Here is a 14,000-nt window from a genome sequence, read left to right as displayed (position 1 = left end):
GATTAGCGATAAGTATTCTCTGCCAATACAATGAACTGATTCAAGCCAAATTAAAGTATAAAAGCAGGTTTACTGGGGCTACAGCTCTCGGACAAGTTCGTCAACCACACGGGAAGAGGACAGTAAAGATGTCACGCAGAGGGAGATGGAGGAAAGGGGAAGGAAGAGAAAGGCATGCACACAGAGAGAAGAGACACAGAGACAGAGAGAGACAGAGACAGAGAGAGACAGAGAGAGAGAGAGAGAAAGAGATAGAGAGACAGAGAGAGACAGACAGACAGAGAGACAGAGACAGACTAAGACAGAGAGAGACGGAGACACATGGAGACAGACAGAGAGACAGAGACAGAGAGAGACAGAGAGAGACAGAGAGATAGAGAGACAGAGAGAGACAGAGATAGACAGAGACAGACAGAGACAGACAGAGAGATAGAGACAGACAGACAGAGACAGACTGAGACAGAGACAAAGAGAGACAGAGACAGACTGAGACAGAGAGAGACGGAGACAGATGGAGACAGACAGAGAGACAGAGACAGACTGAGACAGAGAGAGATAGAGACAGAGACAGAGGAGAGAACCAAATGTCGAGATTTATGTAGCATTTATATAGTAAGGAGATGGTGGGTGAGAGGAAGCCCAGTCCCTAGGTTGGAAAGTTCAGCATGGAGGGGTGGAGTATGCTAGCTGTGCCCTGTAACAGTTAGGGACTGAGGGATGTTGGGGAACCTGCAGGCCAGGTCCCCTTTGGTATGTTAAACATGCATTTCAGACGCTTGTCCTGGGTCTGAAACCCAACAATTCCTATTTTACATTCCAGCATTGCCATTCATATTATAGATGGGAGAACGGAAGTAGTGATCATTTCAATAGTTTGATCATGTGATTAGGGTTTTCCTCCCTCCCCTTTAGGCTCTGGACTCTGTCTATCCAGTCTTTAACACAGGTCCTTTGCCTGTCATGTCTCAGCTGAACTGTGCCTTGAGAGATAGAGAGAGAGAGAGAGAGAGAGAGAGAGAGAGAGAGAGAGCTTGCTTCTGTTTATTTTTGTTCTTTAATTTTAAAAATTTTAACTTAATGTTTTCATTGATTATTTGAAAATTTTACATAACACATCCCGATCCCATTCACTTCCCAGTTCCCCCAGATCCATTCCTACCCATTTGACCTCCCCCCAAACAAAAGAAGGAAAACAAAAAGAAAAGAAGGGAAAAAAACTCCAGTTTGTGTTTGCCATACACTTACTGGAACATCATCAAACTTCTTTAATTGGCCAGCCCCTTAGAGATAACTGGTTGCTTGCCCTACCCCACACCCACCAGAAGTCCTCAACAGTGAAGAGGTACGTGTATCCTTGTCACAACTCTAGAGAGTTCTCTTCAACAGACTGTTTCTTTTGGGACTGTGGGGGAGAGAGATTGTCACAGAAGCCCTCTACATCTCCCCTTCTCAACTGTGAGTCCATAGTCACCCATATCACAGCAAATGAAGCTTCCTTGCATGTTATAGTCGGCAGCAGCACAGATCACGGACTTCCGCATGCTGTCTGGCTAGAGCATGGGCCATAGCTTAGCTGTCGGCAGTTTCGCCATTCTCCCTTGCGCACCCGGCTCTGTTCCGCCATCTTTACTTCCAATTTCTTGAGTACGCTTTGGAAAGCATCTTCCCATGGACCTACCCTTTTCTGGTTTCTCCAGGGACCCTGTTGGCTCTGTAGACTCCTCCACTGCCACCACTTTGTCTCCCCTTGGAGCCTCCATGGATCTCTCACGTTCCTCTGAGCTTCTCTGAGGGGTGGGTGCCGGCTTTGAGCACGGCCATGTTTCAGGTTTTGATCCTGGGTAGTGATGACTTGTTCCTGGATCTGGTTCTGTAGCTCCGGCTCTTCTACCCATTTCATTTAGTGTTGGGTGTGTGCATATGGCTTCAGAATTGACCATTTGGTATTGGATAATTAATTAGGAGTCGTATTCCTGGGAAAAACTAATTCTCTGTTTTTTTAACAATCATTAGTTGGTTGTAGTTCTTTGTCTTGGGGTGCAGCCCATGACATCGCCCTCTTCTAGTTTAGTATGTCTATGGGTGTTTGTCATTGTTTGTGACTTATTTAGATGGCACATGGTTCAGATGTTATAGGTGTGGCTTCCCTGTTGTTTTTAGGCAGTCTCCTAGCAGATTTACTGGTCATCTGGCTTTTACAGCCTATCTCCGGACTTTTCTGTGCTGTTCCCTGAGCCTTATGTTCTGGAGTTCTACTGTAGTGCTCTCTTCCTGCTGTACTCTTTCTTTGGTGATAAGTGACAGCTACACTTATCCGGGGGTACAAAGATAAGTATTTAGAAGGTAGCTAGGAGTTACGGTTGTTGAGACCTGACCACCTAGCATAGCTGAAGCCATTTTGTTCCATGCCTGCCGGGTATTTCTTACTGTTGCTCTAATATACCTGCCAATCATTGACATAGAAAAAAATAACTTGTCTCAGATCAGGGTCATGCTGATCACATACCCTGTTATGTCCTCTGTGTTATAAGGTTTGTTAAGCTTAAGAAATTCCACACCTATAAGCTTCACATAGGACCCCTCAAATTAAAGGTCAATATGAACTGTTATGTCTAAAATGGCTTTGGTCAGGGTAATACTTCTAACACCTGCATATGAGCTCATTGTAGTTTTTGAAGTTTTGGCCTTTATAAGCTGACAGAGAACCCTGTTCTGGGTCAGCCTCAGTCCGGAATTCTGAGCTACAGCCATGAGCTTTAAGTCTTTAGGTGTGTGTTCAATAAACCATCCCTGTCTGATGGAGATGGGTGTTCTTGTGGTTTGCAGGGCAACTGCTGAACCCCAACAATGCTGATCTAGGAAAGGGTAGTAGTAGGTTCTGCTCTAAGATCCATAACCTCACTAAGCCTGAGTAGTTGGCCAGGTTCTTAGTATCAGGAATGATTTCCCTCCTGCTGAACGGGCATAAAGTCCAGGTAGACAGCTGTTGATTAGTGCCAACAAGTGAGCACCACTCCTGCGTACTTAGGGACATCTTGCCATGTTGTGGTTCATAGGCCTCATCTAGACCTCAGGAGTTTACAGGTCAATTCCAGCTCAAACTTTCCAAGTTCTTTGTATGAGGATGTGGTCTCTTCAGCAAGAGTGATTAACTTTCAGCCTCTGGGAGGTAAACAAAGGCAACAGCAGTAGCCTATATATTATTTTGGGTGTCTCTTGGAGAACCTGACCAACTTGAAAGATTTCTCATACCTGGTCCTGAGGCTTCTGATGAACAGTCCGTGACTCTTGGTGGATTGTCAGCATTGTCAGCTGAAGTGGCATAACTTCATTTATGTGATACGTATCACATAACAAACAGATCACATTACATAGATCACATATCCATCTATCTATCATCTATCTATCATCTATATATCTATCATCTATCTATCACCTATGTATCTATGTATGTACCTATCTATATCTACCTATCATCTGTCTATCACCTATCTGTCTGTCTTTTATCTATCATGTATGTATGTGTGTATGTATGTATCTGTGTATCATCTGCCTATCTATCAACTACATATCTATGTATCTATTTATGTATCACTATGTATGTATGTATGTATGTATGTATGTATGTATGTATCTGAGAATGCAATTCTTTGAGAGTTTTCAAACATCTTGAGTATTATTTGTCCTTCCTTCCTCCCTCTTCTGTATTTTCTTCCCTTCTCCCTCCCCAGTTAAATGCCCCTCCCCGCTCCATTCGAGCATTGAGGTTTCATAGCTGAGTGTCTCCTCCTTCGTCTTCTGCTGCTTCTGTTCACAACTGACTTCTCCTTATTAATATAAAAGTCTTAGTCAAACTTTGTCCTTGCTAATCATCAGCGTTTCTGAATTCAGATGCAGAAAGGCTAATACTGAGTATTAAAGTTGCCTGCTAACATCAAAGCACATTTGAAGGAATGTCACTCTGGCCTGGGGCCAGGTGGCAGGTCACTAGTTACTCTCAGTTGTAACACACCCTAAATTACAGGCTTACATATCAGTTAATCATTTTGGTCCGACGCCTTGACTCTGTCTGACTAATGTACAGCTTTCCGTCTCACTTTTGCATCACTGTATTTTTTCCGCTCCTCTGTACTCTCTTACCTGCTTTAGTGTGTGTGTTAGTGCAGTTGTCTGTTTTTCCTCCTGAAGACCTTCTTTAATCTATTGATCTTCACGATTTAATTCTTTTCATACTTTTAAAGAAGGATGACCAAACAAGTGCTTAATGACACACATTCTAGGCTGAGAACACACGGCAATCTCAAGTTCATTATTTTTAGTAAGCCCTGTAATTTGTATATTAGGTTCAAAGCACTATGCATGTGTGGGATCTCATGCTTGGAATGATGCATAAGAGATCCTGTTTGCTTAGACGAGCATCTTATTCCTCTGAGATCATCAGCATTTGCAGGTTTTCCTGGGCATCGTCGCACGATCACCAGACCCTTTCTTTTCCATGCCACAATGATCATTCGAAAACCTCACTCAGCTGGACGTTAGAGAAAAAGATCATCTAGATTTTAATTGGGTGTTCAGCAGCTCTGTGAGATTCTTATATAAAGACCTTGAAATCAGCAACTAAATGGAAAAAAAAAAAAAACCGTGATAATCCCTCTAAAGGTTATTTTCAATTCCCAGTATAGCAGAAGTACAAATTGCCAGAATTAAACACAAAAACCAAAAAAAACAACAGTCAGAGGAGAAAGTTTATAAAGTGAAGTCCACAAATGGATCCCATTTAATTTGGTCGGTAAGTAAACCTGTGCCAAGCTGGTGGCTGGCTAGGCGCTGTGAATCTAGGCCTCAAGGCGCTGGAGGATGGAGTGAAAGAAACCCAGTCCTGTGAGCAGGCATTTACCGTGCAGTACTGAATATCTCATACGTAGTGAGCATGAGGTGACTCCCCAAAAGGACACGTTGTGACCCCACTTAGGAGGGGAGAGGAGTAATTCACATAGGACTTTGTACAGGGACAGGGTCTCCAGTACTGATAAGGTAGAAACAAGAGCACTGCTCCAAGACGAAGGAGAGCATTAAAGCTTGGCAACTTGCAAACCCATTTGTTGTACTAGGCGTACAGAGTGAGAAGTGGGAGAGGGTCCTGGGTGGAAGCAGAAAGAAGGTGGGGTGTTGCAGGATATTTGATCACACTGCGAACCCCAAGATTTTGAACTAGCAAAACCTTGTAGTGTGGCTCAACCCTAGCAAACACCTTTCACCCAAGAACTTTCTGTTTACTGTAAACAAGTAGTTTTACGGCGTGGTTCAGCCAGAGCACACGCCTTCAATTCAAGAGCTAAATAGAGTCGACTTTAGGTCCGGAGGCAAAGCAAGAAACCAGGTGAGAGGGAGCAAACATAAGAAAACCCTGGAAAGAGGAAGGAGGGTCTTTGAGTTGAAGGATATTATACTGGCTGGTGTTGTGTGCCCACTTGACACAAGCTGGAGTTATCACAGAGAAAGGAGCCTCCCTTGAGGAAAGGCCTCCATGAGACCCAGCTGTAAGGCATTTTCTCAATGAGTGATCAAGGGTGGGAGGGCCCACGGTGGGCGGTGCCATCCCTGGGCTGGTGGCCTTGGGTTCTATAAGAAAGCAGGCTGAGCAAGCCAGGGGAAGCAAGCCAGTAAGTAACATCCCTCCATGGCCTCTGCATCAGCTCCTGCTTCCTGACCTGCTTGAGTTCCAGTCCTGACTTCCTTTGTAATGAGCAGCAATGTGGAAGTGTGAGCTGAATAAACCCTTTCCTCCCCAACTTGCTTCTTAGTCATGATGTTTGTGTAGGAATAGAAACCCTGGCTAAGACACTAGGTATTTAAGACAGTGGGGAAAGGAACAGGAGCCTTTTCCCTTCTGGGACTTCTGTGGTGCAGGAAGGTCAGCTGGGTGCTTTCTCTGCCTCTCTGAGCTAGCGGGATTTTACCTCAGCATTTGACTCCTGAGTCTTCATTGGTGAAACAGTATGAATTTTTGCTTAGAAAACAACAGTGGGGAGAGCTCCTGGTGGTACTACTGAGATGAGCTTATCCTTTAGGAAGCAGGAGGCTGAATAACACATGAGGCATGACTTAGAGAACCCACTGTAGTGGTGGGTAGAAGATGATGCCGAACAGAATGGGAGAAAGGAAGAGTAAGAATCCACTGGTACAGTCAGGAAGAGGGTGGCTGGGGAGACCATATGGACAGAGACTAAAAGAATAGGAAGAAATATTTAAAAGATGGAATTGATTGGACTTGGAACCTCCTTAAACACAAGGAATGGAAGCAAGAGTAAATGTTAGGTTTCTGGCTTAGCTAATTGCATTCTTAACCATTCCCTCCTGACAGCAGGAGGTGCAGAATGTTACTGATTTGTGTATGTTTGCCTTCTCCAAATCCGTAGGAGGTCCTAACTCCCATCACAGCTGTATTGGAGGTGACACACACACACACATGCTCATATGTGTGTACATATGTCCCATGACAGCACTGCAATCCGCTGGTTTCCTGGACTGTGACAAACTCTCAATCTTCAAACTACTAGGTATCAAGTGGAAGTCCCCACAGTCCAGTGGACAGAGTGCCTGACACGTGTAAAGCAAGGTTCCTTTCTGCAGCGTTTGACCCATCTGAAGGGAAGACAATCTCCCAAGTGGAGGAATGTACTCAGTCTGCAGAGATCTGAATTAAAGGTAAGCTTGACAGCCCTCAGGGAAATCCATTGTAACTGAAGCTTTCAAAACAATCCCATGTTAACCAATTCACACACCCATTCAATAAATAATTAATATTAATGTATTTCAGGAGTTCTGTGCACATAGGGTATATGGCAGACAAGCCAGTCATTCTTGCATTCCCAAGACTGGAGGACAATAATATCATAAACATAATGTGAAAATGACTCATATAGATTATCAGATGTAGAATCAGATGAATTGTCCCAGGGAAGAGAGGGAATAAGAGGCTGAGTTAAGACACAGCCTGTGGTGTTTTGCATGAGGGTTACAGTCATCAAATCAGTTGTAACTGAGTCAAGCTGGAAACGTCGATTACTTACGGGAAATAAAAGGGGAAGAACCTGTTTAAATGGTTTTAGAAAGAATAGCTATTGGAGACAATAAGTACTGATGAAAACTAACCCAAGGCACACCAGCCCGAGGCACAATGAGGCTGATACAGGAGGGAAGTGTGTAGTAGTGAGCCAAGATTAGTATTAGCTAAGTTATGTGCAACAGACTCTCATGCAGAGAGAATGTGAAATAACTAAAATGCTCACATAACGCTGTTGACCAAGACGAGAATGGCCTGTGTAGAGCTGTGGAATTGAACCACCAGTGAGTAGGGCATGTAATGACCAGGAAAGGAACAGTGATGTGAATCTTTCTAGAAAATAGGCCAGGGGCAATCTCTGAGGACATTGCACAGAGGAGGGTTGAATCATGAGCATCTTGGGATGCCTCACAACTGGGAATTACCTGATGCTGAGGCTCCTAAGCGTTTACTGTATTGTCTTTTCCTGACGCAGTAACTTTCCTGAGTGTTGGGATTGTTCAGATGATTCCTCTGGGAAGAAAAACCTTTAAACCCACTCCCACCTCTTCCTCGGTGTTTTCAGAACCCCACTGAGATTTGCATTGGATTTCTTTCTTTCAGAATATTGTTTTGTTTGTTTGTATTATATTTTCTCTTTGTCTCTTGTTAACTCTTATTTCTAGGATGTAAACCTGGACCACTCAGTACCCTCATCTTCAGGCCTGGTATGAGTGTTTGCTATGGTTGGAACATAGTTTGCTCCCTGCCTGCTGCTGTGTCTAGGTGGGAGGTCACTGGGAGCTATTATAAAAGTAGAAACTCAACTATGAGCTTTAAATCGGTCTTAGGGAGACAACTGGGATTACTAGCTAAGGCCATCAGGGTAGAGACCAGTGGTGAGCACCGGTGGCTTTGTTAGAAGAGATAAACACAGACACATTTCTGTGCAGATTCTGCCTTTTGCCATGTCCATTCCTTGAATCTACCTGTGACTAAGGCAACAAGATGGCCAACGAATGCATCTCTTTTCTTCATAACTTAGTTTGTAGTACTGTGCCATTAGCAACAGAAAACAGACCAAGGCAATATCTACTCTCTGTGTGCTGTGAAAGAGTGTGGTTGGGGCTTTCATAGGCGGAGAGTCTGTTCAGCTTATCAGAGTATCAGAATTCTGATACTCTAGTGAACATTTCCAAGGGGACACCTATTGATGGAGTAAATGTATTTATGTACTTTTTGCCTTCAGTGGATTTTTATCTGAAGCCCAAATAAGTCTTTGTTTAATTTCTGAGCTGACACGTATTGGTTCAAAATGTTAGAAGTTTCACAAATGTTCAAAGTAATGACAGTCGCTTCCTTCATCCTTTGGGTCAGTGCACATTTTCCTATCTGGTTGAGCAAGTATCTATCTTAAGGCTTACGTGAAACACTTTTTAAATTAACACTGATTGCTGTCATACATTTTCTTTAGTTAATTTTACCCTACCTTTCCCCCCTTTTTGATTTTAATACAGCTTTCCTTCTCAGAGTTCTATTTGACAACATTGGCTTAAAAAAAAAAAAAAGGAAGTCATATTTTCTTCTAGAAAGAAAAGAAAGAAATTTCTTTACATTGCATTTGACACACCAGGAGAATCCCAGTATGAATTAAAAGCTATCTCAAAATTAGCATGTAATTTTCATTTCCTGAAGAAATAAACAAAAACTGGAAAAGTAAGGCTCAAAGGCATTATTTTGTAATTACAGAAAAAGAACTATCGGCAGTCTTTTAGAAAAAGGATTTTGTTCTTTAAGCAAAGAAGAAACTAAGAAAAAGCCCCACTAAATTTTATCTTCAAACATCTTGAGGTAAATGGGAGTTATTTTTGTTTTCAAAATTTCTATTTCTGGTTTTTTTCCTAAGGAGTCGAAAACAACAGACAGTCAAAAATTCTTAACTGTTCTCTGATTTCATGTTAGAATTGTAAGAATCAGGGATTGGAATTGATTAGTATTTCTTTCTCCTTTTATAAGAAAAAGAGAAGACGGGAGGGAGAGGAAAAGAAGAGGGAGAAGAGGGAAGAGAAAGGGAGAAGAAATAGACTAAGACTGTATGTTCCCTCCTTTGTAGATGTTTTGTAGCTCCGGGTGTTTTCTGGTATCTTATGGATTGCTTGTGAAAGAAGAAATGTTCCCTCAAGGTTGGTGACACTGAAGAGCAGGTTGAAGAGGACAGACAACCCACAAGTGAGTTTTAGTTCGGTGCTAACATATTTAATGGCTTATATCTTGAAGGATCTTAGAGATCCATGTACTACTTCACAGACTAATTCTGCTGACCACTTACCTTTCTACTTACTAGCTCGAAAATCAGTACTGGTAAAGCCTTTCGCCAGCCCCGACATCAGAATTCAAGACTGACTGATTACAGCACATGTATTAAATATGGCCTCAACATACATCCTTGAGGTTTTGGAGAATTGCCATTGAAGGCTTATATTTTTCTTCTAGTCTTTTTCTTCCTTCCTTCCTTCCTTCCTTCCTTCCTTCCTTCCTTCCTTCCTTCCTTCTCTCTCTCTCTCTCTCTCTCTCTCTCTTTTTCTTTCTTTCTTTCTTTCTTTCTTTCTTTCTTTCTTTCTTTCTTTCTTTCTTTCTTTCTCTTTCTTTTCTTTTTTCTGTTTCTTTTTTGGCAAGACACCGGTGTTTATTGATTCCAGGTCCAGTCTGGCCTATGGCTCAGAATGAAAGGCTCAGGGAAGGCAAGATTATAAAACTGCTTTAATGGAAATTCCCCCTCCCCCACCCCCACAATACACCATCAGGGATGGGTTAGATGTGGCCAGGGCTTGCCCCAGGACAATACTGAGACAGTAGTTGTTACCAAAATATGCATCTGTCACCATACAAAATGCTGCACTGCCTCAGCCCCACAGGTATAAAATCATAAATATTTTCACTCTTCTAGGACTTTTACAGAACTGAGGTGCAGGGAACCCGTCCCATAGAAACAGGCTAGGATGGAGGTGGGTGTCTGGGAGGGACATTAAGGCCTAGAGGTCAGGCCCTCAACCGGGCATAGTAAGAGGTGAGCAGAAAGCAAAACTTTGGTCCAAAATTTGAAGTAGAAACCCACTAGTCTCAGAGCTTTTTCTCCAGCCCTGGCCTGGGCCATCTGCAAGTTGGTCACTGGAGGGAAGGAGTGCAGGGGACAGAGAAGCCTAGAGTACAATACATACAATTAGATCACTGCTATAAAAAGTTACTTAAAAGCTATATCTCTTGCATATAAATGGAAAAGACTCGGGTGTTTGGTCAAGTGGAAAGATTGCTAGGCACAGGTGTCTGTGACCACACGGAGTAGAATGCAAAGGTCACACGAGGCTCGGCAGCTGAGGACGGCCTGGGCCTTCTGGGCTGGCCAGGGACATGGGAGAATCATGTTACCTGATTATAAGGGTGTAGGGGAGTGCCCCAGCTCTTACACAGCATTGGGGAGCCTATGTGTACACCACCTGGCTCACCTGCGGGTCTAGAGACAACTGGTGATTTTAGAGATTGTGGCCGACCGTGAGGCACACTGGTTTTGTAAGGCACAGAAAGTGCCTATGTTCAGGGCACCACTGTGGCCTCACGCCTGAGCCCCTCAAGGCATGGTGCCAGGACTGGGCCTCTGTGGCCCAAGCCATTTCCTGCCACGGCAAAGTGGGCTAGATTTAATTTAAAGCAAGCAAGCAAACAAACAGGTAAACTGATCTCTCTTTAAAAAAAAAAATAAAATCTCTGGTCTGTAAGTTCACTTCAGCTGCTTTTTAAAGTGGCTTTTCTGGAATGGTGGAAGCTGTCGCAAGCCCACAGGCACCTAGATGGAGGACTTGGAAAAGGACCCTCGCAGGTGCTGTTCTGGCCCAGGTCATCAGCGCCTGCACCGCCTCCTCCACAGAGCCCATCTGGATCATGCCGTCTTGCGGACCTTCTGGAAGAACTTGAAGCCTTTGACCGCACCAGCATTGCCGGAGAAGAGGCTCTTGAAGTTATCCTCTGACGCAGAGGGCGGGATGTTGGAGAGGTGCGGGGTAGCAGAGCGTGGAAAGATGTTCTGAAAGTCCTTGGAGCCTGGACTCTTGAAGCAGTGCAGCGGTGAGTCCTTGGTCAGTCCCTGGTCCCCCTGTCCCTCACAAGGCAGCTGCACACTAATGCTTTGACAGTGTGATGCACACCGACTTCCCATGTAGCTTGTGCCCGTTCAAATGGCTTATGGCCAGCTGGTTCTGGCTGCCGCCGCCATCTGCACAAGCGAGTTCTCCTCCTTACTGAACAGGATCTTCGACTGTCGCACATCACCACAGACGCTGAAGAGAATGAAAAGGCTTTGGAGTGTGACTCTCTCAGGGTTCAGGTTGTTGACCAAAAGGATGGAATTCCCAGCACCTGTCAGTCCTGGGATGGCAATGCGTCCAGCTGCAGTAGCAGCAGCAGCAGCAGAGGGTATGGCTGGGGGAACGGAGGGGGCGGGGATCGTAGGGGATGGAGGAGGGGAGCAGGGCTCCATGGACATTAGGAACAGAGGGATGGCAAAGATGGGAGGGAACCCGGCTCCTGCATATGGAGAGACTGACATTATGCTGAGTGTACCAAAGACTGCTGCCATGGTCTGGTCCACTGAAGGCTGGCTGTCTCCAGAGGGCAGGCCAGGTTGCCTGTAATCTCTGCTCTTGTCGTTGTTGTATTTGACGTTGAGACTGGTGAGCTTGGAGAAGTCGATGTGCAGTGTCAGCAGGCACTGTAGATGTTCTGGCCATCCAGGGACAGCTTAGCATGCTGGGTGCTCACAGGGCCAGCATACTGCAGCAGCGCCTGGAATTGGTTGTTCTTGGTGAACATGATGAGCTTCAGGACTGTGCCAAATTTAGAGAAGATCTGGTGCAGCACGTCTAGGGTCACTGGGTAGAAGAGGTTTTCCACGATGATCCTGAGCACTGAACTCTGGCCTGCAGGGCTGCCTGGACACGTGCCTGGTTGGGCGAGCTGTGGGTTTTGAGCTCCTCGTGGTTGGAGAACTAGATGTACGTGGGCTGTCTACAAAGCACTGTCTCCACCGATGTTTAGTAGTTAACCACAGTGTTAGCATCCTCCTCCTCTGTGCTCATTTCAGTGAAGGCCTGGTTCTTCCTCTTCGGCATAAGGAGGTTGGTAACTTTCCCAAAGGGCAGCCCCAAAGAGATGACCTCACCCTCAGTGACATCACTAGGCAGCTTGCAGACATGGATGACTCCGGAAGGAACTCCTATGCTCCTGTGGTCACCTTTGAAGTTCTTGCTATCATTTCCATTGGCTGCTGAGGCCGAGCTGCTCATGATGAAGGGGGCCATTGCTGACACATGAAGAGCTCGTTGGATCTGCTTTGTACCATCTGTTTCTGGGACAATGCCGTCCATGGCACACAGAGGAGACCAGAAGGGAATGGAGCGGAGGCTCAGGAATAGCAGAACCAACCCAACAGCTCTGAGTTATAGACTGGCTTATAGTTTTCAAAACCTACTTTAATAAGTGTACTTAAAAGCTTTAACCTCCCTCTAGCCCACCACCCACCAGAGGCAGTGGAGAAGAAAAGTTAATAGGGCAAAGGAAGATGTGGGCCTGTTTAGAAATAGCTCTTTGGGCTGAATCCAGTCTGCCTTGTCAGGTTGTAGCAGTTCAGTTTACAGGAATCAGCAGTAGTAGCTCGAGCCACTCACAAACACAGTTCACGAATTAGCAGCAGCAGTTAGATCCAGAAGAAACCGAGAGAGGCTCTGCCAGTCAGCCTGTGTCTGCAGAAGCAGGAAGAAGCTGCCGGAACACCACCAGAAGTTCTTTGACACCTTTCTCTCTACTGAAGCAAGACAAACGATGATCACCAAAGAGCGGCAAGGTGAACCAATGCCATGCAGCGCCATCCACCGTCTGTTGGGTTATATTTACAGTCTTTTCAAACATCACGTGTTCTCACAGCATCTGCTCTAGCAAAACATCATGTGCCCCTTTTCCCCATCATGTGTCTATTGTCAGCAAACATCCTTCCACATGTCTGCCTTAGCAAAAACATCCTCTCATAAGACAGTTTCCAAAAAAAGTCACATGACACAAGTAAGTCTCCAAAGAAACCAGAAATTCCTACTTCACCCCACGGCTAAGATAATGGCCAATAAACCCCATTATCAGTCTTACAAACCAAGCAACATCAATTGAGAACTGTATACCAAGTCTAGATTTTACTTAATGGAGAAGCTGCTGAAGATAAAATATAGAACTTAGACAATTCACACTCTGGAAACAACCCATTCCCACTTGGATTCCCACTTGGGTCCAAGCAAACACACAGTCTTCAGGAGGCTCTGGGTCTTCGGTAATCAGGCTGGTGATTTGAATTTCAGAACACCTGAGCATCTCACTCGGCGATTTATAAAATCATTGTGGAAAGAGCTTGGAGTTTATTCATAAATAAAAGGTAATGATATGGTTTGTTTCATTTCTCATAATGAACTCCTAGAAGTTAAGAAGTTGCTGTCTTTGTTTCTTTACATCGAAGCACAAAGAACGTTTCTGCTTTTAGCAAACGTATACAATGAGTTGGAAGCCAAGTTCAGAGGGCATGAGGGGAATGTTCAGGGCATAGATGGGCCACCACATTACTCCTCAGCTAATAATCATTTTAACCTTTTAAAATATGAGAATTCAATCCTTATATATTTGAAATTTATATACCTAAGAGATTATGAACTTAAATAACAGCCAAAAGGGATATGTAGCCTTAGATTTTTTATTTATTTATTTATTTTTTTTATTAACTTGAGTATTTCTTATATACATTTTAGTGTTATTCCCTTTCTGTTTCCGCAAACATCCCTTCCCTCCCCCCCCCTTCCTTATGGGTGTTCCTCCCCACCTCCCCCATTGCCGCCCTCCCCGACAGTCTAGTTCACTGGGGGTTCAG

The 14,000-nt window shown here is 44.4% G+C and overlaps 1 pseudogene; it reads right to left on the bottom strand.

The window, feature by feature from the left end:
• Positions 1–10,836: 10,836 nt before the first annotated feature.
• Positions 10,837–12,507, bottom strand: LOC116890277 (annotated as a pseudogene).
• Positions 12,508–14,000: the final 1,493 nt, after the last annotated feature.

Source organism: Rattus rattus, chromosome 1 (genome assembly GCF_011064425.1).
Source record: "Rattus rattus isolate New Zealand chromosome 1, Rrattus_CSIRO_v1, whole genome shotgun sequence".
Classification (NCBI taxonomy): domain Eukaryota; kingdom Metazoa; phylum Chordata; class Mammalia; order Rodentia; family Muridae; genus Rattus; species Rattus rattus.
The sequence above is the reverse complement of the archived record's forward strand: the minus strand, read 5'-3'. Positions and strand labels throughout refer to the sequence as shown.